The sequence below is a fragment of the Tupaia chinensis genome, unplaced genomic scaffold, assembly GCF_000334495.1.
Source record: "Tupaia chinensis unplaced genomic scaffold, TupChi_1.0 Scaffold000274_1, whole genome shotgun sequence".
In the NCBI taxonomy this organism is placed as follows: domain Eukaryota; kingdom Metazoa; phylum Chordata; class Mammalia; order Scandentia; family Tupaiidae; genus Tupaia; species Tupaia belangeri.
Window position 1 is genome coordinate 761,511 of NW_006159756.1, and position 22,716 is coordinate 784,226.

General features: G+C 45.4%; 1 long non-coding RNA gene across 1 annotated transcript in view; it reads right to left on the bottom strand.

Annotated features, from left to right (window-relative positions):
* The window catches only part of LOC114008025 (uncharacterized), a 61,187-nt gene that overhangs the window by 37,359 nt on the left and 1,112 nt on the right, over positions 1 to 22,716 (bottom strand). The window contains exon 2 of the long non-coding RNA XR_003549591.1: positions 21,525 to 21,711. This is a non-coding gene — a long non-coding RNA (uncharacterized LOC114008025). The remainder of the gene's footprint in view (positions 1 to 21,524; positions 21,712 to 22,716) is intronic.

Sequence of the window (22,716 nt, forward strand, 5' to 3'; positions counted from 1 at the left end):
TTATAAATACTATCACACCTACTTTTAGGCCAAAAGGATGTGGGCTGACTTGACGCGAGTGACAAGAAAAAATAAAGGCTAATCCCAGGGTAGTCAGTACAAAGAACAGCCACAGCCTACGGCCACTTCACAGAAATAACTAGCATTCTCTAGCAAGAATTGGAGGCTGCTGGACTCTTCATTTATTTGGCCAATATCCACAGAACTTGGACTATGTGCTAGTGATTATGCTAAGTGTGGGAATAAAGAAGTACACAATAAAGAGGCTTCTCTTCTTGTGAAACATTCATTTTTCCTGTATTGATACAGCCATGTGCTGGATGATGATGACTAACCAATGACAGACGGCACCCATGAAGGTGGTCCTGTAGATTATTACAGGCTCTGCAGCCTGGTTGGGGAAGTACATCCTATGATGTGTGCACAGTGAAGAATTGCCTAACGATGCATTTCTCAGAATGCATCCCCATTTTAAGTGATGCATCATGGTATTACATTAATGGCAATTGAGCCAATTGTTCTGAAGGAAAGTGATAGAGTATATGTCAGTGTAAGTAACAGTAGCTGCTGTAACAAACAACCCCTAAAATCTCAGTGGCTCACTCATGTCACAGCCCAGTTGGGTGTTCAATGTATGGTCTTATGCATAGTGATTCTAGTACTCACACTCCTACTTTGTCACTGAGTTATTTACTAGGACTTCCTCAGAATACTCTGCTTTCACTAGGTGACAAGGAGAGAGAGAAAGAGGCTGGGTAACTATGTGTATTGTTTTAGAGACTAGGCCTGAGATTGGTGTACTTACTTCCTTCTACATCCTGTTGTCTAGAACTGAATAAAATCAAAAGGGGGGCTAAAAAAGCCAAGAGAATTCTATGAATATCGGTGAGTTCCATGATTATAATGTCTGCCACAGATAGGTAAAAGTGAAATAAAAAGAGAAGTGGGAAGATAAACAAGTCTGAATGGAAGGAGAAAAAAGAAAAAGAATACAGTCTTTCCAATTACCCTAAATCCTAAAATAAATAAATAAATAAAAATACATCCTTGGGACCAGCAGATGGTGTGATGGTTACTTCACTGAACTCACACATGGTCTACCACAGTTTGAGTCCTGGACATGGCAGCTTGAAACTCATGCCAGGTACGTACGCGTGTGTACTCAAATCCCAAGAGGAGAATAGAGGAAGAAGGGATTGCTATGTGGCCTGGGGGGGGGGGCACTCCAGGGGAGTGATTTCTCACTTTCTGTTTCTCTCTCTCTCTCTCTCCCGCTCTCCCTCCCTCCCTCCCTCCCTCTTTCTCTCTGGTGAGTGCACATGCCCTATAGCAAAAATTTCTCTCTAAAAAAAAAAATTATTATATTCTCTTTCCTATTTTGACCAAGGAATGATCCATTTATAAGCAGAGCTTCTAGTTGTCTGACCACAAAACTACCTTCCTCCCAAGATAGAAAATTATTAGGTCGTGGTTAACACACAGACCTGGGAAGCCAAAGAAGGCCCCTCTAAGACTGTCCCGTTGTGACCTGAGTTGCCTATGGGTAGTTGCTGCAAGCTTGACACCCATATTTTAAGCATCAAGGATACTCTACTGGGGCTCAAGCATCTCACTGCTTCAACCTTGGAATCCCAGAGACAATAACCAAGAATACCCACATCTCTATTGGCCATATAAAGTACCATTTGAGGGAAGAATAAAGATTGCAGGCAAGGAAATCAGAGAGAAGGGATGAACCCCATTATTGCTGAAAGGTAAGGCCTTTGAGATGGGATTGGGATTGGATAAGGTAATTGGAGTGAGGACTCCATGACTGACACCTGGGAGCTTTAGAAGAAGAGCAGACAGAGACACAGACACACAGTCTTGACCTGTCTCACCTTGTGATGGCCTGAGCTGTTTTAGAATTCTGCAGAGAACCTCTGTCAATAAGAAGACCCTTGTCACATGGGACTCCTGGATCCGAAATTTCCAAAACCATGAGCTAAATAAACCTCTATGCTTTATAAACTACCCAGACTTGGGTATCCAGTTACTAAGTAACAGCGAATAAATTAAAACAAGGAGAGAAAAGAGACAAATCTTGAGAAGGAAAAGCATTCCACAGCTGGACCCCAATTCTGAAGAGGAAGTCAGTTAATTCTGTAGGTTACACAAATGACGGTGGGTGCTGGGGTGGTTCTTATTCTGAATGGAGACATTGGATGTTGGCGTCCAACCATTCTGGGAAAGCTCCTCTGTCGCCTTGCTTCTTGTTACCACTCCAAAGATAATTCCAGACACTCGAAGAGGGATACCTTGAGGGGAGTGGTGCTGTAGGTAAGGTCCTAAGGTCACTTTACTGCTCTCCAGGCTGTACTCGAACACTTCCTAATCAGAGATGATGGTGGTGACGATAGCAGATGATGCTGAGGTGGGGATGATGTACCACTGGTCCCCTATCAGTTTCTTCATCAGACACTATTCTATGTACGTACCATTTATCTCACTTCATTTTCCAACATGCCCTTGTACTGGCGTGCTATTAAAATCCCCACTTTAGAGAATTATGTATCACTTATCCATGTTTTCTCTGTGTCTGGCTCAGAACCTGACATAAGGTGAAAGTTTGATAAAACTGAACATCATCAAAACTTTCAGACTAGATCCTCTCTCTTCTCCCTCAGTCCTCTTCCCCGTATGTTGAGTGGCCTGTCTGCCACTGAGCTGGAAGTCCCAAAGCAAAGGATGACAGTTGGGGCCTGTGAGGTCGTGCTCATTCACTGCATAACAGTGAAGGAAGAAAGCAAGGGAGTGGGTAATATGCCCAAGGAACACTTGATAAGGGGTAGAGACCGCATTCCCATATTCTGGCCTTTCTGACTCCAGGCCCAGCTCTTCATCACTGTGCAGGGCAGCCTCTGGACAGCTTGTCCTAGCTTCCTACCTTCCCTTGCTTCCTCCCTCAAGCCCGGGAGTTCTGACCTGCATTATCCTGTCACTATGGTAGCAAGTCCCAACATCTTGAAATCACCAGGGAAGAAGAGAGACAGAGAAACAAAACTTCCCCTCCTCCAATCCCAATTGCTCTGGCAAAGGAGCGATCTTGAACTTTGAAGCCCTGGCAGACAGGAGGCCGACAGCCTACCCACACTGGGGCACAATTGCTCCTGACAGGTTTATCAGCAGCCGGGTGCCTTCGATGAGATGTAAAACACGGAGTTTTGTTTCTACAGAAAAAGCTGCTGCTAAAAGGCTGTTAGATGCTTTATCAGAAAAACCTACAATGGGATTTCTAGGAAAAGGTCCTGCTGGGCCAATCCTATTCAGATATTCTTCCTACAATCTTCAACTCCCAAGCCCTTAACTTTCCATCTTCTCAAACACTCTTAAGAGGCCTTATTTTTTCCTGGCCTTTGCCCTACGAATACATAGACAGCTTTTCATGATAACCCTCCCTGTCCAAGGGATTGAGTCTTAGAGGTCAGGGGTTCTGGGACAGAGAACACGAGTTGCCCTGAATCCCTAAGATTCCGCCTCTGCCCTGAAAGGTGGGGTGCAGAACTGGGTGGGATCATTCTGTGTAGGTTGGTGCTCAGGTTGGACAGAGCAAATGTGGAGTCCTAAAACATTAGACCTAAAAAAAGACGACAGAGGCTGAGGCAAGCTTTCACTTGTCACTTGAGGTGACTGTAACCTAGAGTGAGTAAATGACTTGCCCAAGATCACATAGATATGAAGTTCCCTAAGCAACTTCCCACCTGACTAGCTGCTATGTATTACTCAAACTAAGCTCAAAGATCCCCTCCTCTGCTTCTCTGACACCTCCAGCCACTAGCTCAGTTGGCCTTCTGTCACCAACATATCATTCCACACCACAACCATGCTGGACCTACCAGTTTCCATCAAGAATCCTACCTTCTCTGGCCAAGAATTATATCACTTATCTCTGTTTTCTCTGGTATCTAGCTCGGGACCTGACATAAAGTGAAAGTCTGATAAAAATGAACATCATTAACACTTTCAGACCAGGTCTTCCCACTCCTCCATCAGTTCTCTTCCCTGTACGCTGAGTGGCCTGTCTACCACTGAGCTGCAAAGCCCATCACAAGTGATGACAGATGGGGCCAGTGGTGGGGTTGTGCTCATTCACTGCATAACGGTGAGTATGAGTACTTCTGGGGTGGGAGGTATTCAAACTCTACGTCTCTGCTTTTAGTGCTTTTAAATTGTGATTAAAATAGACTTTTTGTGGGGCCTCTCATGTCCAGAGACATCCAGGGAAGAGATGATGTCCCTGTGATGAAGCTGTCTGTCATCTGGTCATGGCCCACTCTCATATCTGCACAACCTGTTGTGAAAAGCAGAGAAAGGGCAGAGGAGACCAGTAACTGAGTTTCTGCTCCTGCAGGGAAGGAAGATGGGCCAGCCTGATGCTCATCTTCAGTGTGGTTGAGCAGAAGAAGGATGGAAGGGAGGGGATTGATACATATTTGGCACCAACAATGTGCCAGTTCCCATCCTATTTCCAGATTGTCTGATTAAATACTGACGAGAGATTTGGAGAACAGGTGGTATACTCATCATAGGGATAAAAAAAAGTCAAGGTGAGTAATTGCCCATAGATACACAGCTACTGTACGTCTAATTCTCAGTGAGCACCCAGGTCACCCATTACCCTTGATCCTACTCTATCCACCATTCTGTGCTGGCAACTGAAGACACGTCATCCACGCTTCCCGTCGTCTACTATTTCCACACCTACCCAAAGGCCTCCCCAAAGGCCACCAGCCTTATTCTTGTTCTTCTCACTATCTCAAAAGAGCTTTTTTCTACATAGGAGACTAGAAAGTTGTTCTTGGTTTGGTATCTTTGTGAGGACATTGGAAAATAAAAAAGAAAACACATTAACTAAAAATTCTAAAAGAGACCGACTGACGTAGATGAGCACAGGCAAAGGAAGAAGATTCAGGTGTTGGCCCCTGGCCACCAAATCCTAGACAGCCTTCCACCCCATTATCCTCATTCTACTAGTTTCCCACAAAACAGCACAGGACCCTGGTAATGGCCAGGGTGGTAACACCAAAATTTCTTGTTCGGGGAAAGTACATGCCCTGTGTGGGGGTTCCTCAGGACCTTCTCACAGCAAGTCCCAGCCTTTGCACAAAACCACCATTTCATGACTGTGACTAGGTAGGGTGACTCTGTGAGTGACATTCTTCATTCTTACATCCTCATCATTCTCTTGTGTGAGAGAGTGCTACTAAATCCCCTGTACAGAGTAGCTGTGACATCACCTCCTACAACTTTCAGATAATATTTGCAAAACTCCTTCATCTTCCCACCCGGCAGGTGGAATGAATGTCCTATTGAAGTAAGAAGGCTTCTTTGAAGGCAGCCCTACTATGTATGGAGCACTATGCCAACAGTGCTTGCCAGGTTATCAGGTGTCAAACTCACATCCCTTATTTGGATCTACTGTTGTTTAACCATTCTCTAAACAGTAGTATGTTGGGTTTCTCTATAAGAACAATATAAACTAGAAACAGTAGCTGTTTTGTTGTATAGTCAGATTAAACTCAGGGCTCTCCCAGACTTGCACAAGATCTTACTAGGCTCCAAACAGCAGCCAAAGCAACCACAGAACTAATAGGGCTGAAGCCATAAGTCATGGAGGAGGTGTGCAACTTTGGTAAGTCATACACTCAGCACCGTTAAATTATCCCAGTGCAACCCATTAAAGCATCATTAGCAAGAAAAGAATATCCCAGGTATTAATATTTGTAATACTTTCACTAATAAACCTGTTTTCCAAAATGAAAAATCCCTTCATGGATCATTTTAAAGGTGCTCCTTGGCCAGGGTTGGCTGCTTTTGTGAATAAAGCATCTTAAATGGCTTCTAGCCAAAACCGCCACGCCTGAGCCTCCCCCATCTGCAAAAGTGTTGCCTTTTTACAACATGAATTCATTGTTCTTCAGGAGCCAAGAGCCTATTTTGACTTTACATCTGTTATTTTCTAAATGTTTTTAATTTTACTAAATAAGTAGATTTCACTTATAGACTATGGCTTCCAGATTTAAAATACATAGGTTAGATAGAGATAAATAAATAGATCTTAGATAGTTTCAGGGAAGACAAATTTTTGTTCAGGTGTTACTCTCAGGTACTGAGGGCGGACCCACATTGGACTGGACAGTTCTAAACACCGATGTTCTGACATCATCTACAATCTAGGAGCCAGACTGTGCCTTCACTACTCAGCCCAATGAACAAGTGCTGGAGCAGTTGTTTCCTCAGAACTCGAAGGACAACTCTGTTTCATAGAACAGGTATCCTAGGGAGGGATCCCCAAACAGGAGAATTAAAGCTAAGCTTTTTATATTGTTTTTTTTTTTTTTTTTGCTTAATTTTGTAAATATTTAAACAGCTTTATTGAGATACACTTATAAATACAACATATTTAGAGCATTCAGTTCGATAATGTTTTGCCATGGTGTAGATTCATGAAACTATCACCACAATGTGAATAATGAACATACTCATTAACCTGAAGTCTCCTTTGGTTCGTTATAATCTCTCTTCACTCCCCACTCTACGCAAGCACTGACCTACTTTTTCTTGCTATTCATACAACTTTATGTACAGGAAATCTTAGTCCCTATTCTTCTTATTTTTTTTGCTTCCATTTGTCAGTCAAATTATTTTGAAATTCTCATGTTGTAGCATCAGTCATTCATTCTCTTTATTACTAGTCGTTTTCCATTGTATGAATATACCACAGTTTTTATTCATTCACTGGAAGATGAACATTTGGCGTTGTTTCCAGTTTTGGTTCCTTCAAAAAAAGCTATATGTATATTCATGCATAAGTCTTTGTATAGATATATGCTTTTATTTCTCTTGAGTAAATGGCTAAGAGTAAAATAGTCAGATCATATGGCAGGCTAATGGTCAATTTTTTTAAAAAAGAAACTGTCAAGCTACTTTTCAAAATGGTTGTACCATGTGTGTCTCCAGCAGCCATGGGTGAGAGTTCTGGTCGTTCTAAATCCTCGTCAACACTTGGTATGGTCAGTCAGTCTGTTTCATTTTAGTCACTCTAATAAGTAGGTATGAATCTGCATTTTCCTATTGATGGATGATGTTGAATAAATTTTAATGTGTTTGTGCTCTTTGCATATCTTTCTTACTAAAGTGTTCATTCAAGCCTTGTGTCCACTTTTTCTATTGTTTAATTTCTTATTATTGAATTTTTAGATCCTTTATAAAATCTGAATACAGGTCCTTTATCAATAGCAAATTTACAAATATTTTCTCCCAGTTGGAGGCTTATCTTTTCACTTAGATCTGAGTTTTGAAAGACAAGGAAAAGCAAATCAGGTTGTCACGTTATAGTAGAAGTTGTGCCAAGAGGAAATAGGACCATGGAAAGAGTTGGAAGTGTGACAAGGCCTGACAAGGACTGGTGAGTTCTAAAAGGCATTCTGAGTGACTTGGGTAAGGAGTATCCCAGAGGCAGTGGCAAGATTGATAGCTAAAAAGTGATAGGGAGCCAATGACAAGATTAGGGTCTTTGGTGATTCAATAAAATGTGGGGGGAAAACAGTATAGAAAGCAAATATAGATACCAGAGACAGTGTGGGAGGAGAGTGGGAGATGGCAGAGGGTAAGAGATAGGGAATCAAGGATGGGGGAAAAAGAGCAAAACATACAGAAAACAAGAAATAGAAGATCATTTGCTGACAGTAACATGTTTGTTCATGTGCTTGATTGAGACAATATACAGTGTACTCTGGATGGAAAATCTCATTTTGTATGCTGTAATGATGTACAGTGAATGAATGCAAATAAATAAATTGAAAAAAAAAAAAGATTAAATGGGAGGGGTACAACCAGATTTGCTTTGGCCATGGGCTTGTGCACTTTCTGGAGTGAGACAGAGAGAGGGAAAGTGAGGAATCACCCCTGGGGGGATGGCCATGCCACAATCCCTTTTTGTCCATTCTCCTCTCAGGATTTCAGGCACGCACACACACACACACACACACACACACACACAAACATACACACGCACAGGCACATGCACCTGCACCCAGCATGATTTTCAAGCCACGAGTCTGGGACTAGGACTGTGGTCAACCATTTGGGAGTCTAGCACCCTAATCACCACACCACCTGCTGGCCTCCAGATCTGCATTTTAGAAAGATCATTAATGTAGTCATACGGAAGAATGGGGAGCTAAGAATTCGGAATCATTTAAGAGAAACGGTATAGACCTGAAACAAATTCAAATTACTATCTCTTGATGAAGGAAAAAGACCTCTAAAAAGGTACTGAAGGAACTAGAACAGGTTGAGGTTGGATTAGAGACAGTTATGTAAGCAGGAAATAAAAAGGTGCCTTACCCATACATAGAACAGTGTTGCTGAGTATCACATCAGTAAGATACCTGACTTGAGATAGGCTTTTCTCATATCAGATACAATGTGATACAGATTCGAGGAACGGTCTGCATTAGTCAGGGTTCTACAGAGAAACAGAACCAACAGAGCAGTAAGATGATTGATTGATAGATAGATAGACAGACAGACAGATAGACAGACACAGAGAGAGAGAGATTGTTATGGGAACTGGCTCATAGGATTATAGAGGTCATAAAGGCACAAGCTAGAAAACCAGGGAACCCAGTGTTGTAATTCAGTACAAACCCAACGGCCTGAGAATCAAGTGGGCCGGGGCTGGAGAAGGGGAGGGGTGGTGCTGGTGCAAGACCAGGAGAGTGGAGGACAGAACAGGAGCTCCAGTGTTCAAGAGCATGAATGTCCCGGCTCCAGAAGAGTGGGAGTTCACTCTTCCTCCACCTTCTGTTCTATTCAGCCCCCCATTGGGTTGATGGTGCCCACCCACAGTGGCAAATGAAGATCTTCACTCAGTCTACTGATCAAAACTAATCTCTTCCAGAGACACTCTCAGAGACACACTCAAAACTAATGTCTTAGCTGTCATCTGGGAAGACCTTAGCCCAGAAAAAATGGCGTGTAAGGTCAAGCACCATACTGCTCAACATAGCTGCTCTTTGTAGGTTCTGTTCAAGGCCTTCACGTCCATGTTACTTTGTTTAATCCTCCCCACAATCCAGACAGAAAAGAGTAGGTACTAACTAGGATGCCGATTTTATAAATGAGAAAAGGGAGGTTCAGAGAAATCACTGAGTTGTTGGAAAGATCATGACACATTTCTGCATAGAAAAAATATGTCATGACTTTTCCAACGACCCAATACATAGATTGCCAAGTTTCCAGTGCCACCAAGTAGCAATACAGAGACACTGGCTTCACGTTCATCTGCTGCAAATTGGCGAGAGTTAGACAGTCAGACAACCTGGGGCTTAGAGAGAGGACACTGATCCACTCAGCTACAAACTCCAAGTTTTTGACCTCGTTAACATCTATCCCCCAAGGCACTGTCGGGGGTGGTGACCATCTGTTCCCTATGCTCACCTGAAGCACAACGGGAGCAAATTGGCTTATAGTGGAGCTGTAAGGAGGCCAGTTCCTACATCATTAATAAAATGGGCCTTTGCAGGAAGGCTAGTGGGCCCTAGAACAAATGACCAATAAAATCTCTAATACTGATTGAATTTTCCTTCCAAGTACTAGAGGCTTTCATGGAATATTGTATTACAGCCTTACAATAACTGTATGGGGTAGGTACTATTACTGCACCCAATTTGCACATGAGGATTTCAAGAGGAAGGGTAATAAAGCCTGCCCTAAGTCGCACAGTCAGTGAGTAGCCATGCTAGAATTTGGGTTAGCGTCCCTACGACCCTAGCCTTGTAACACTGCCTTTAGCTATGGTTTCTTTTACTGTTGCTTAAAATTTATTTTATGATAGAAAGCAAGGGACAGGGACCTCCAACAGGGCCATGGCATGTCAAGGTCCTTTCCCTAGCTCTCCAGTCAGCCAGGGTCATGGGCATACCCAGCGTACTCAGGCCACCGAGGCTCTGGACCCTGCCAGGCCCTCCTTCTTGGCCCTAACAGTGAGCCTGAGCCATGGCTTTGTTCTAGAAGATGGATAAGTCAGGGCAGACACCTGTCCATATGGACTAGAAGCAGGACAATCTAGAAAAGACCCTTCTTGGGGTGAAAATCCTGACTTCCCTGCCACAGCAGAGGTGACTCTCAGACACATCCATGATCCCTAGAAAGCCTCTCTCCATTCCCAATGACAGCCCCAGAGCAGACATCTGAAGGAGGAACAGATGTGCCTGCATGAGGAGAGCAGCTGGGGGCAGCTTTCCCTGGAGGGGATAATGACATCCTCCCAGTCTCATTAGGTTCAGAGGACAGCTTACCAGGGACAAGACCACTAAAGCCCCTTTGCTCACACCCGTCTGCCTCCCTCCCAGGCTTTTTCTCCATGTGTTCTAATACAGGCACCAGAAAAGCCTCCCCAAGTCCTTGCCTCCCCCATGCTGCCCTGGAATGCCCCGTGCCAGCTCTTCTGACTGCCTGGCCGCACTGGCTCAGCATGATTGGACACTGGTTCAGCCAGCCTGACGAGGAGGCCCTGCCCAGCCGAGGAGCTGCACGGCTGACTCAGCCTCCTCTGTGCTTTCCATCCATCCTCCTTCTTCACCTTCCTCCCTCCCGCCATGTCTGAGTTCCCTTCAGCTTTTCTGTTTTTTATAATTGCCAGAGGGTATGCACACTCACCAGAGACAGGCAGAGGGAGAGAATATGCACCTGTCCCTAGGGCACATCTATGCCACAGTCCCTTCGCCACTTCTCCATCCTGTCAGGATTTGGGCGCACACGCACATGTACCCAGAGCGCTTTTCCTTTTTCTATTTGTTTGCTTGTTTATTTATTTATTGCTAGAAGGTGCATGTTCTCAACAGAGAGAGACAGAAAGTGAGAGAGGAAAAAGCATTCCCCATGAGGAAAGGTCATGACACAATCCCTTTCTCCTTCATCTCTCTCCCTTTGGGATCCCTGAGAATGCACACACACGTGCCTCACATGTTTCTCAAATCCTTGGGTTTAAAACTCGAATTGCACCATTGGCAGTTTGAGATCCGGCCGCTGTAACCAGCAGGCCACAGAGACAGCCCCTGAAGGCACTTTGTAAGCCACTAGGGCGGGGTCAAACCACAGTCAGCCATGTGGATCTGACCCCCTTAACCACTGAGCTGTGAGGCTGCCCTCCCTTTAGAACCTTCTAGCAATTTTGTATAAACTCTTCAGCCTGTGTGGGTCAGGCATTCGTGCTGCATTGGGAAATAAATCTGTCCCTGTCCCCTTCTCCAGAAGCTTGTCATCCAGTTATGAAGACAGACATTAAACAAATAATGATACGAATAATAAATTATAACTACAATGAGGCTACCAAACCTATAAAGGGGAAGCCCTAAGAGTAGGAGGACTATGCAGGAAAGAGCAGAGGCTTTGCTGAGGAACATGACATTTAAGCTGAACCTGAAGAAGTCGTTCATTAGAAGGAGAGACGGGGCCTGGCTTCTGTGGCACAGGCAATAGTGTACTAAACTGGGGCTGGAGGCCACATGCTGACCACAGTTCCAGTCCCCGGCCCATTCTGCCCCAAGACACACTGGGTAAACCTGCATGCCCAGGCCCAGGGTCCTGGTGGACTGCAAGACTAGAAAACAGGGATCGTGGTGTGACTAAGCCCTGTGGAGGGTCCATTTCTCTCTCTTCCTCTATCTCTTCTCTCTTTCTCCATCTCCTCCTCTCTCTCTCAAGTACATATTCTATCATGACTCGACAGGTGACATAGTGGTTAAGACACTGGATTCCTACATGGCCTAATGTGGTTTGAGTTCCAGACCCAGTAGCTTGAAATTCATGTTAGGTGTGTATGCGTTCATGCCCAAAATCCCAAGAGGAGACTAGAGGAGAAGGAGCTACAGTATGGCCGTCCCCACTGGGGGGTGATTTCTCACTTTCTTTCTGTCTGTCTGTATCTCTGTGTGTTTCTTTCTGGCAAGCTCATGAATTCTGTAGCAGACACATAAAAATAAAATAATTACTTACTTTAGTGTGTCTCTTTCTGGCAAGCTCATGAACTCTGTAGCGGACACATAAAAATAAAATAATTACTTACTTTAAAAAATGAAAAGGAGTGGTTGGGAGGGAACTCTGGCAGAAGGAACAACACGTGCTAAAGTCGTAAGACTACAAGGAGATTCTGTGCGTTAGTTCAAGGACAAGGACCTGAGGCGACCGGTGTGCATGGAGAAGGCTGAGCTGCAAAAGCAGGTTATGAGAAGATTTCAGATTTTACCTAGAAGAACTTAGAAAGGAACATCTTTTTAAAAGGAGAATTGAGAGGTCAGATTCAGATTTGCAAATGGCCTCTTTGATTACACTTTGGAGTATAAACTCGGAGGTGGTGACAATGAGGTAGGGAGTGAAACTGGATGACATAGAAGGACCAAGACAGGAGGTTACTATGGTAATTCAGGGGAAAGAGGATGAGGAGAAGACATTCCTGACAATGGAGGAGGAGGATAGCGGCTTAGACCCAGAGGCAGTAGCAGAGCTGGAGAGACGTCGCTGTTCGGGTTTCAGATCTCAGAACTTGACAATTGATTAGAATTGGGAGGGCAGGAGAGGAGGTATAACTCCCAGGTTTCTGGCAAGAGCAGCTCCCCCTCCTCCACATCTTCCCACTATGCCGTCTCCATCTCTCTTCCCAGTTCATCAGAGAAAGGGTACCAGCAGCCCAGAGGAGAGAATATTGCAGCATTAGTGCTATTTTTTGCACAGTGAAACCTGAAGATAAAAATCTCTCTACTTGTTACATAAGACATAGTAAATGTCACAAGATAGCTTTGCTCCAACTCCGGGGCTTCCAATTTGTTTCTGGTTAAGACCTGCCACTGGTGCTGAGCTCTAAAGGGCTACTGGGGTGGGAGGAGCACGTGCTGGCCAACTTGCTGGGTTGTGTCCTCGAAAGAGGTGTGAATCTTCACGTGGGGGCTGCAGGAAGAAATAGCCCTCCAGAATCTCTGCTGGATTTGAAAAAGAAAAGGTTTGTGCTACTGCCGTTGGAACATTTCTCTTCTTTCCAAATTTGAGATATAATCCACATACCATCCCCCCACTGCAAGTATACGACTCAGTAGTTTCTGGGGTATTGCTAGAGTAGTCACCATCATCACAATCAATTTCAGAATACACTCTTCACCCGCAAAAGAAAGCCAGATTCATGAGAAGCCACTGCTTATTTATCCCCAATCCCTGCCTTCTCCAACCCTAGGCAAGCAGAATATACTTTCTGTCTCTATAGATTTGCATATTCTGGGCAGTTTATCTAAATGGAATCACATGTTATGTAGTCTTTTGTGTGTGGCTTCTGTCACTTAGTTGACTGTTTCCAAAGTTCATCTTTTTTAAAAAAAGAATTATTTTATTTTATTATTATTTTGTACTAGCTATAGTCATCAGAGACAGAGAAAGAGAAAGAGGGAAAGTGAGAAAGTAAGCCACTAGGTCCAGGATTCAAACTGGAGTTGGCCATGAGAGAGTCCAGCATCCCAACTACCATGCTACCTGCTGGCCCCTTATTTATCTTGCAGCCTGCATTAGCACATCATTCATGTTTACGGTCAAATAATATTCCACATGTACCCATTCATCAGCTGATAGATATCTAGGCTGTTCACATCAATAATGCTATTTGAACATTCTCCTACAGGTCTTCATTTGGATACATGTGTTTATTTCTCTTCGGCATATACCTAGGAGTGGGACTGCTGGGTGTCTGAATGTTTCTTAAAGGCAAAGATCATACCTGCTTTTAGTTCTTGTATCTTTGTTTTTTGTTGTTGTTGTTTGTTTGTTTGTTGAAAGGCTTGGAGTTGGTTATCTTGGAGGGCTTTTAAAAGCTTTACTTATTTCTTACATGGGGGAGAAAGAGGCAAGCACCCTCAACAGGGTCCCACACCATGATCCTCCCCCAGCCTTTCCAGCTAGCCAGGATCATGAGCAAGCCTGTGTACCTGGTATGCACAAAGTGACAGCAAAGTGAATCGTGCTCTTCCATAAGAACCCAGCATTCCACAGCTGTGTGTTACACCACTGTGTCTGGGTCTAATACCTGTGCCTTTGAACAAAATGTGCTAGACACATCTTCAGTAAGAAAATAAAAAAGTACTATTTGAGAGTCTACTGCTTAAAGATGGAAAGAACATACCTGAAATTTGCTTTCTTGCAAATACACATGTTAGTTACAGCTTTAATGCCAAAGGAAACTTTAAGGAAGCAGCGTGTAAGTTAATGCTAATAGGCGTAGGGTGAATGGAGAGTCTGAATGTGAAGATAAATGATTACTAGGGAGGCCTGGGTGGAGATATACCAGAGTCTTGAAGGGTTCACTGAGTTTGCTTTCATTATTACATACTGGCTCAATGTCCTAAAAAGCTAATGCAACCTCAACCATACCCGGATACTTGCAGGTCAGAATGAGAATTCAGGAAAACCTAATCTAGCTGTTGAACCTGAGTTCCTACGGTCATCACATACATTCTGCCAACAATCATTGGCAGATCACAAATCAAGAGGCAGACACTGCCTGTGTGTGCACCAGACATACCACAGAGAGGACACCTGAGGCCACCAAGAAGAAAAAGATGCAGCCAAGAGGGAGAGGACCAGCAGAGAGTGAAGTCAGAGACAGAAAGCCCGTACATGAGCCAAAGAGCTCACCTCCCTCTGAGAGAGTAGGAGCCTGGGACTTCAGAATCAACATAGGCAAGACCCCTGGACCTTTGTGCTAGAGGGAGAAGACCAGCAGAAACCACCACATACGACTGCCCTCTTATATCAACAATGTTAGGGCAGGAGGATGAGACGCCCTCCCCTCTAAACAAGAAAGCATCTGGGCCACTATTCTCTTGGGTCACTGAGGACAGAAGATGTGTCAGTGGTCATGTGACCAGGGAGAAGCTTAGCAACCAACACCTGTCACTATATGCAGTGAGGACTCGAGATCTGTGGAGCCCCACAGCTCCTGCTTCTCACCAATGGTGGCTCCAGACACAGACAGAGGAAACACAAACTTCTACTGGTTCTTATTCATCTTCTTGCAGGATTACATACCCAAACATGACTGTTTTTATTTTCCACGCAGAGAAAGGTCCAGAAGGAGTTTGAGTGACCTGTCCCATTTCTGTTATACTCTTGCCTTTCCTCCATAAGAGGAGCCTTCAAAATGTTCATAGAAGATACATATTATAAAGAAACTATGCATGGATTTCAGCATTTTTTGCATGAAACTAAAGTCACAATTTAATTCTATTTCCCATGAGCTTTTGAAGTCCCCTCGTATTTGATGTGCCTAGATAAAATTAGATAGTGGGTTCAGGATGGAAGGCCCCTTTCTGGAACCATATAGACACATAGAGCATCAGAAACAGAAGAAGGTGAAATTCTCCGACTCTCAGAACAGGGTCCGGAATCCAGACACAAGGCACCATCAGAAACTTGAGTATGCAGGTGTGATTTTAAAAAATAACATGTAATCAATTACCTATTCGGTATTCAAATACTCAATCTTCCCAAGCAAACATAGACCAACTGGTTGCCTAGTAAGAGGATGGGTTGGAAAGTTGGTGCAGACCTCCTCAGGCTTCCCAGGGAACTAAGAAGAAGCTTGACACCAAGAGCAAGAACAAAATGCTTCTGGGGGCAGAGCTCAGCTCATCACACTCTTGATGCATAAAGAGTGTCCGGGCAGATATGCACTCTTAGAGATTGGTTCAGGGCTTTGAGGCCCAGGACAGGCATCAGAACAGTGCTGACCCCCTCAGAGCCTCCTGGTGTTTTGTGGAATATAAGCAGGAGAAGGCTTGATATTCTCCAGCTCTTAGGTGTTGTTTCTGCCTCTCTGGCCACCACTTTTTCACCTTCCTCCAAAGTACTGTCTCTCAGTAAAGCCATGAGCTTCTTTCTCAAGTCTTGAATCACCAGAGGTTGTTTTGCAGCAAGTGGATAGAGGGAGGAGGAAAGAAATCTGTTACCAGCCCAAGTACATTTTGCTCTGTTAATCAGCATTTTAGAAAATTATCTTTTCCATTCCTTAGAGAAGTTGGCAGAGGTTCCCAACTGTTTTGAGAAAATGTAGCCACCAGACCATCTGGGACAGACATTTGCAACATGGCAGTCAGGGGAGCTCATCTCGGGAGCTCCGTGGACACAGCTCCTGCAGGAGCCCCCCAGACTGGGCTGGGGTCTAGAGAAGCTTCTTCCAGACAGGACAGGCAGGCTCAGGACTGAGCCCTCTGCCCTCCAGCTTTCCTCGAGCGCCTCTCCTGGCTCATCCCCCTCCCAGAGATGCGTGCTCTCAGAGATTGTATCTTGTCATATTAGTAATGGATGTTGACTTTGAGAATATAAAAATGCCCTCCAAGTTTGAAGATCTGCTCTTGTTAAATAAAACTTAGGACCACGAGAGACAAAGATGAAAGCATATATATATGTTTACATGTGAAGCAAGAGTGATTGTTTAGCTAACAAGACTGGGGAATTAAGATTTCTTAATAACTAGGTCAGCCAAGAGCAGTTAAGGGAATTACAGAGAGCAAATCGGAATCACTGGTGTTTCCCTGCCGGCCTCCAAACCGCTCGCAGAGCCAAAGTCCACCTACTGGTAATTACTGCTGCTGAAGTTGGGTGTCCCCATGCTGCAAACCTCATCCTTATTAACCACAAAACAGCCCTCGTGGATACCAGCTGGGCCAAGCCAGGACACAGCTGACTGACCACCTCCCTTAATTACTTTCCAGAGCCCCCGCCACCCCCCGTACATTTTACTCATTTAAGTTCTCACCACATACTTCACAACAGTGAGGCGTTCTCTAATAAGCCACATTTGCCAAAAAGCAAACACTTTCTTCATGTTTATCTTTATCACTTATGGTCATCCTTCCCCCCAAATTAATACAACTGAGACCAGAACCAGATGATCCCTGTGGAAGCTCGCCGGGAAAAAGATGCAAGCTCCATATCCTGCAACCACTTTCTCCTTTAGCTCTTGTTGATCAGGCCTTGGCCTGCAGGATATAAGAAAAGTCCAGGGTAAATCAAAATAAACCAGAACAGATGTACCGCTTAGAGAAGTGTTTCCATGCTGAGGTGACAGAGGCTTCGCTCTGTGGTAATCATCGCAGTTCATAATTAGAAAGCAATCCTGCTCAGAACACATTTACTGGGTGTCTGCCCTGAGCCCGGGATTGTGCTCTGGGACAGCGTCCTTGTCTTTGGCAGTTTGCCACCGGGCAGAGAGACTACGATGGCCAGCCTGTCTGCATGGTGGGTGCCTTCTGAGGGTCAGGCTTGTGCAGCCAAGACCAGACGACTTCCCGGAGCAGGCGAGACCCCAGCTGGCTTTAGCAGGGAGAACGGGACTTACACTTGCACATACAGGAAGAGAGACGCAGGCACAGGAAAGACCACATGGGACATCGCGGACATTCTAAAGAGCGGAAACGCCATGTGTGTAGGAAGAGCTGAGAAAAGGGTGCAGGTGAAGATGGGAAGTGGCAGGGGCGGGGCTGGACTGGGTGCAATGATAAGGCCCACCTGAGAAGGTTCTGAGTTCCAGTGTCCCAGGAGACCTCGTGAAGTCCACTGGGCACCCACCTTCCACACGGCCGGGTGGGCCGGGCCGGGGGTGAGGTGCAGCGCTGAGACCCTTCCGGAGGTGTTATCACTCATTCTCTCTCCTTGTTTCTCTCTCTCCCTCGTGGAACAAATGAATAATTAAACTTTAAGGGAAAAAGGAAAGAAAGGGCCAGTCTTGTGGCCTAGTGGTTACGGGAGCTGGGTGCCACATAGCTGACCATAGTTCGAATTTTAGTTCTGGTGGCTTGAAGAAACACATTTGGCACAAGTGTATGTATGGCCCAAATCCCAGCGGGAGGGGAGGGTGAAAGTAAAGGACTGCAGCGTCACCACGCCCCATTGGGGGTGATTTCTCCCTCTCTATCCATCTCTCTGTCTCTCTGCCAAGTGCACCCACCCTCCGGCGATTACAGAAAAGAAGGAAGGTGAAGAGGCCAAGGGCACAAGTTTAGGAAGAGCCTGTGCTTTGAAGCTAAGGCTCAGAGTAGTACCTACGACGTACTAAATACCAAAGTCATGGCAGAGGCTCAGGCTCGGGCTGGTATTTAGGAGGGTCTCACTGGCAGCCTGGAGGAGGCGGGGTTCCAGGCTGGGGCAGAGCAGATGCTGGGGGATTCAGGAGGGGGCTCCAGGGAGAAGTGAGTGCTACAGTCACCGCCACTTACCACGACATGCCCCTCTGTGATCAACTTCTTCCCTAACCCCTGCCCTGCAGACCGCTTGTCTGCTTCTATCCCTATCATTTTTCTTTCTCCAGAAAGTCCCATAGATGGAATCATACACTCAGGAGCGTTCTGAGTCAGACTTCTTTCCCTTCTTTCCCATCTGTGACTCATCCACACTGCAGCCTGCCAGCGGTCCCATCCTTGTACTGCCGAGTAGCAGTCCACTGTATGGACGTGAAACGGTACAGGCTGCATCTTGAGGGGCATTGGTGTTGTTCCCAACTTCTGGCGCTTATAAATAAAAATGCTTTAAATATTCACATACAGCTTTTATGTGAATATGGCTTTCTTTCTTTTTTTTTTTTTAATTGCCAGAGGGCATATATGCTTCCCAGAGAGAGAGGAAAAGAAAGCAGACAGAAATCCTTTGTAATAGCTTGAACTTGGGGTGGGTCAAAACTCTACTTCACTCATTATTATCATTTCTTTCTCTAGAGAATGTGGGCACTCTCTGGAGAGAGACAGCAGGGGGAAGTCGCCCCACTGGGGCGCCATAACACACTCCGTCCTCCATTTCTCCATCTTGTCAGGATTTGGGGCATGCGTGCACAGGCACCTGGTGTGTTTTCAAGCCACCAGGGCCAGGATTTAGACTGCACTTGGCCATGCGGACTCTGACTCCCTCACTCTCTCGGTTCCAGAGCCAGCCCTATCACTTTCTTTGAGCTTGGGCAGGTATCTTAGGGGTAGGATTGCTGGGTTACATGGTGAATGATGTCTATATAAAACCTGCCAAACTCCTCCAAAGAGACTGTCCTATTTTGCATTTCCACCACCTATCTGAGAGTTCCAGGTGCCCTGTTTCCTTTCCAGAACTTTGAATGATCGGTTTGTCATTATTGTTTGGAGACAAAGTACTGAGCGTGTGGCTGTATGTCTCCGTGGTCGTGGGCTCTCTTGATGAATGGTGTTGAGTGTCGACCTGGCTTCTGACTGAAAACACTGGCTGGCACATAACGGGTGCTTAGTAAATACTTGTCGCATAAACACATCTGTGTCATCACCATCATCTTCTTTATTGTCATTGTGTCTGCAAGAAGAGATAAGAAGCCATACCACAGCAGTGACAGTCATGCAGGAGTACTGGGGAGAAGGGATGATCTTGACCATTACAGGGGAGTGCATGAGGCTCTCTGGCTTCTGGACTGGGCAGCTCGGTGGATGTGATGCCTGTGAGCCAGGAATACAGGAGGAGGAGCAGGCAGGGAAGAACAGGGGTCATTCCAGCGCTGATCATGTCAGCCTGAGATGACCAGGGGACAATCATGTGGACAAGCCCCAGAGGCCCTGGGAGAGAACTGGTCCTGTTCATTACTGTGCTCCACTCTGTGCAAACTTAGGAATTAATAGCATGACTTCTTTGGTATGTAACTTTTCTCATTTCTCCTAACGTCCCTATAACAGAAAGCTCTAAATGAGGATATGCCTTTCAGAAGATTGACTCTTCCAAGTTCACAGTGTTAATTAGTAATTTGCTAAGACTTGAACTCATACTTGCTGAGGGCCATTTTTAGCACTTACTGGGAACTAGAAAACATGCCAATTAGAAGCAGGCGCCCCTTCTGGGCAGATGCCACTTCCCGCGGCTGCAGCAGTGCTGAGCCGGATCACACTGCATGCCAAGCGGAACACAGGGTGGCTTTCAGTTCCTCCTCAAACCCTCAGACGAGTGCCCTTGTGCAGGGCATGAGCAGGTCCAGGTGTGACCCCACCTCTGGTGCCAACTCCTGTGCCCTCCCCCACCCCCAGCTATATCATGATGCATCTAATTCTGCTGGTCCACAGAAAGCAGCCGGGTGATTTGGAGCTGAGCCTTCACTTACATATTAATAGAGGTTATTAACTCACTCTGAAGGAAACCTCAACTGACAAACTTCCTCTGGTATAAATACATCAACTCTAAGTTATGTTTGTCCCACTTTGAAAGCGTTTTATGAACAGTATCAATTTTATAATGCCTTTCAAGTGCAAAAATAACAAGCTTGCTAAATAGGATAAAAGAAGAGGCAAGGGGATACAAAGAAATGAAATTTAAGTCTGCACTGATGTATAGGTGTTCATTGTTTATAAATATCACACTGGATGGATAGGCTGCATTTTCTACAGATAGAGGAGCTTTTGCACAGGCATATGTAAGCTAATACGATCATATCTATCGCTAACAAATCGGTATATAAACTCGAACTCTATCACAGTGCAAGAGATCCTTGTCAGTCTCTACCTTCGTACTCCCTCATGTTCGGGGAGGAGGAAGGGAGCCAGGGGTCCAGTTCTGTGTTCACTACTTCCTCCCCAATGTGAGAGAGCGAGTGCGGAGGGACCTGAAGAGCTGACCGACTACACAAGAGGTCTTCAGAAAGCTCGTGGAGATTGTACATTATGGAAAAAATGCATGGATTCCCTTTTACTTTGCACAAAATAAACGTCTACATTATTATATTTTCCTACAAGCTTGTCTCCTCTCACAGAGCTACCAAGGGGTTTAACCCCCACACCAAGGAATCTACCCCAAGACAGCCATGAGTCAGCAGTGCGTATTCTCAAGTGCGGACAAATACAGAGAACCTGCCCGTGTTTCTGTTATACCGCCAGTTCCATATTAAAGTTCCTGTGAGCAGAGTGAAGCAAGAGTCATCATAAAATAATAACAGCTAATGTGAAGGGCTGACTTGTGCCATGCACTATTCTGAAAACTTGGCACATATCAACTCACTCAATCTTCACTACGAGGTTGGTATCATTAGTAATCCCATTTCACAGAGAAGCAAACAGGGGCACAGAGAGGGCAAAGCCACGCCGGGCTGGTGAGTGGCAGAATCTGTACGCCAACCAGAATCCCGACCATCAGCCACCGCAGCTGTCTGCCTCTGTGCTCACAGAGGTACACTTGCTCACATATACCTTGATGTGTTCATATAAAATCATACCTGAGAAAGACGGGAAGATCTATAAAGAATAAGTCCTACCCCCTTGGTGTGCTTTAAAGGAAAGGAGAAGATCTTCATTTCATCTGCCTTGTGGAGGAAAAACTCGGGATGTTAGATATGAAAGATGGCCCTTCCACGAGGCTGAATGCTTCAGGGGAAGAACAACGGCCATCCTCCAGTCAGACAGGCACAAGTGCAAATTCCAGGGGCTCCAGTGACAAAGAGAAACTTAACTCACCCACTGCCAGCTTGCTGCTTCTCATCCATGGATCTGATGTAGCAGGGAGTGGAGGAGCATCGTCCTGAGTGCCCACCTTTGACACACCCCACCATGGACTGGAGCACTTTCTGGGGTCAAGAGCTGTCCCTTGTGTGCCATCGTCCTTCCTTTTCTCTTTCATCAGCATGTCTGACTGGTGCAACCTCTGTAAAATAAGAGGGAACATGTAAAATAAGAGGGAACATCCTGGGCTTTCCTAAATACAGTGTAGGAATGGACCTCATCCTTGAGATGCAGAATGGTACACTCTTATCAGCAAGAGACCCTTCTTTGGACAAGCATGGAGCTTCTCTTTCATCAGCATGTCTGAATGGAGCAACCTCTGTAAAATAAGAGGGAACATCCTGGGCTTTCCTAAATACAGTGTAGGAATGGACCTCATCCTTGAGATGCAGAATGGTACACTCTTATCAGCAAGAGACCCTTCTTTGGACAAGCATGGAGCTGTAGATGAGTAGAATGATCCTGCAGGCTTTCCTTGAACTCTCCAGGCTGGGTGGATGATCAAGTCCACATGGCCCCCTCCTGCCTCTGTCATATACCCCTTGACATAGACAGACATTTCCTCTACATAAAGAACAGGCAGTTTAGTAGCTGCCGAATGTCCTTGGCAAAAGTCTTCCAGCTCATTGCAAAGTCTAAGCACAAGTGATTACCCTGAGGTGAGAGAGCAGGACCCAGGGCTCTAAATAGACCCTGAGTCTCCACCTTCCTCAAACACTCAGGCCTAGGTGAGGTGCCCAGTTGGGAGAGTGGGCGAGAGATTTGTCCACGCACTCACTCTCAGGCCATTCCTCCACCAGCAACGCTGGACCATGTTGAGAAGATTCTCAGCATGAGAGCTGTACAGCCTAAAAGCTCGAGGGGATGGGGAATTGCTGAGTCTGTGTCTGGTGTGTGCTCTCTTCCAGGGTGTAGCACGAGAAATTAACCCTTTCCCCAAAGGTCCTTCCTATCAGGTTTTCTGCATCCAATTAAAACTCTATGAAAGCCAGCCTGCTGTTAGGGCACACTCAACAGAACTCAACAGCCCTCAAGTGGCAAAGGGTGTAATTCCCACTTCTGTCAAAATGCCAGACAAGTGGGTCAGGGCCTGAGCTGTCTGACTCTCACACAGCCACTGCACTCTAATGATTGCCAAGCACAGGGA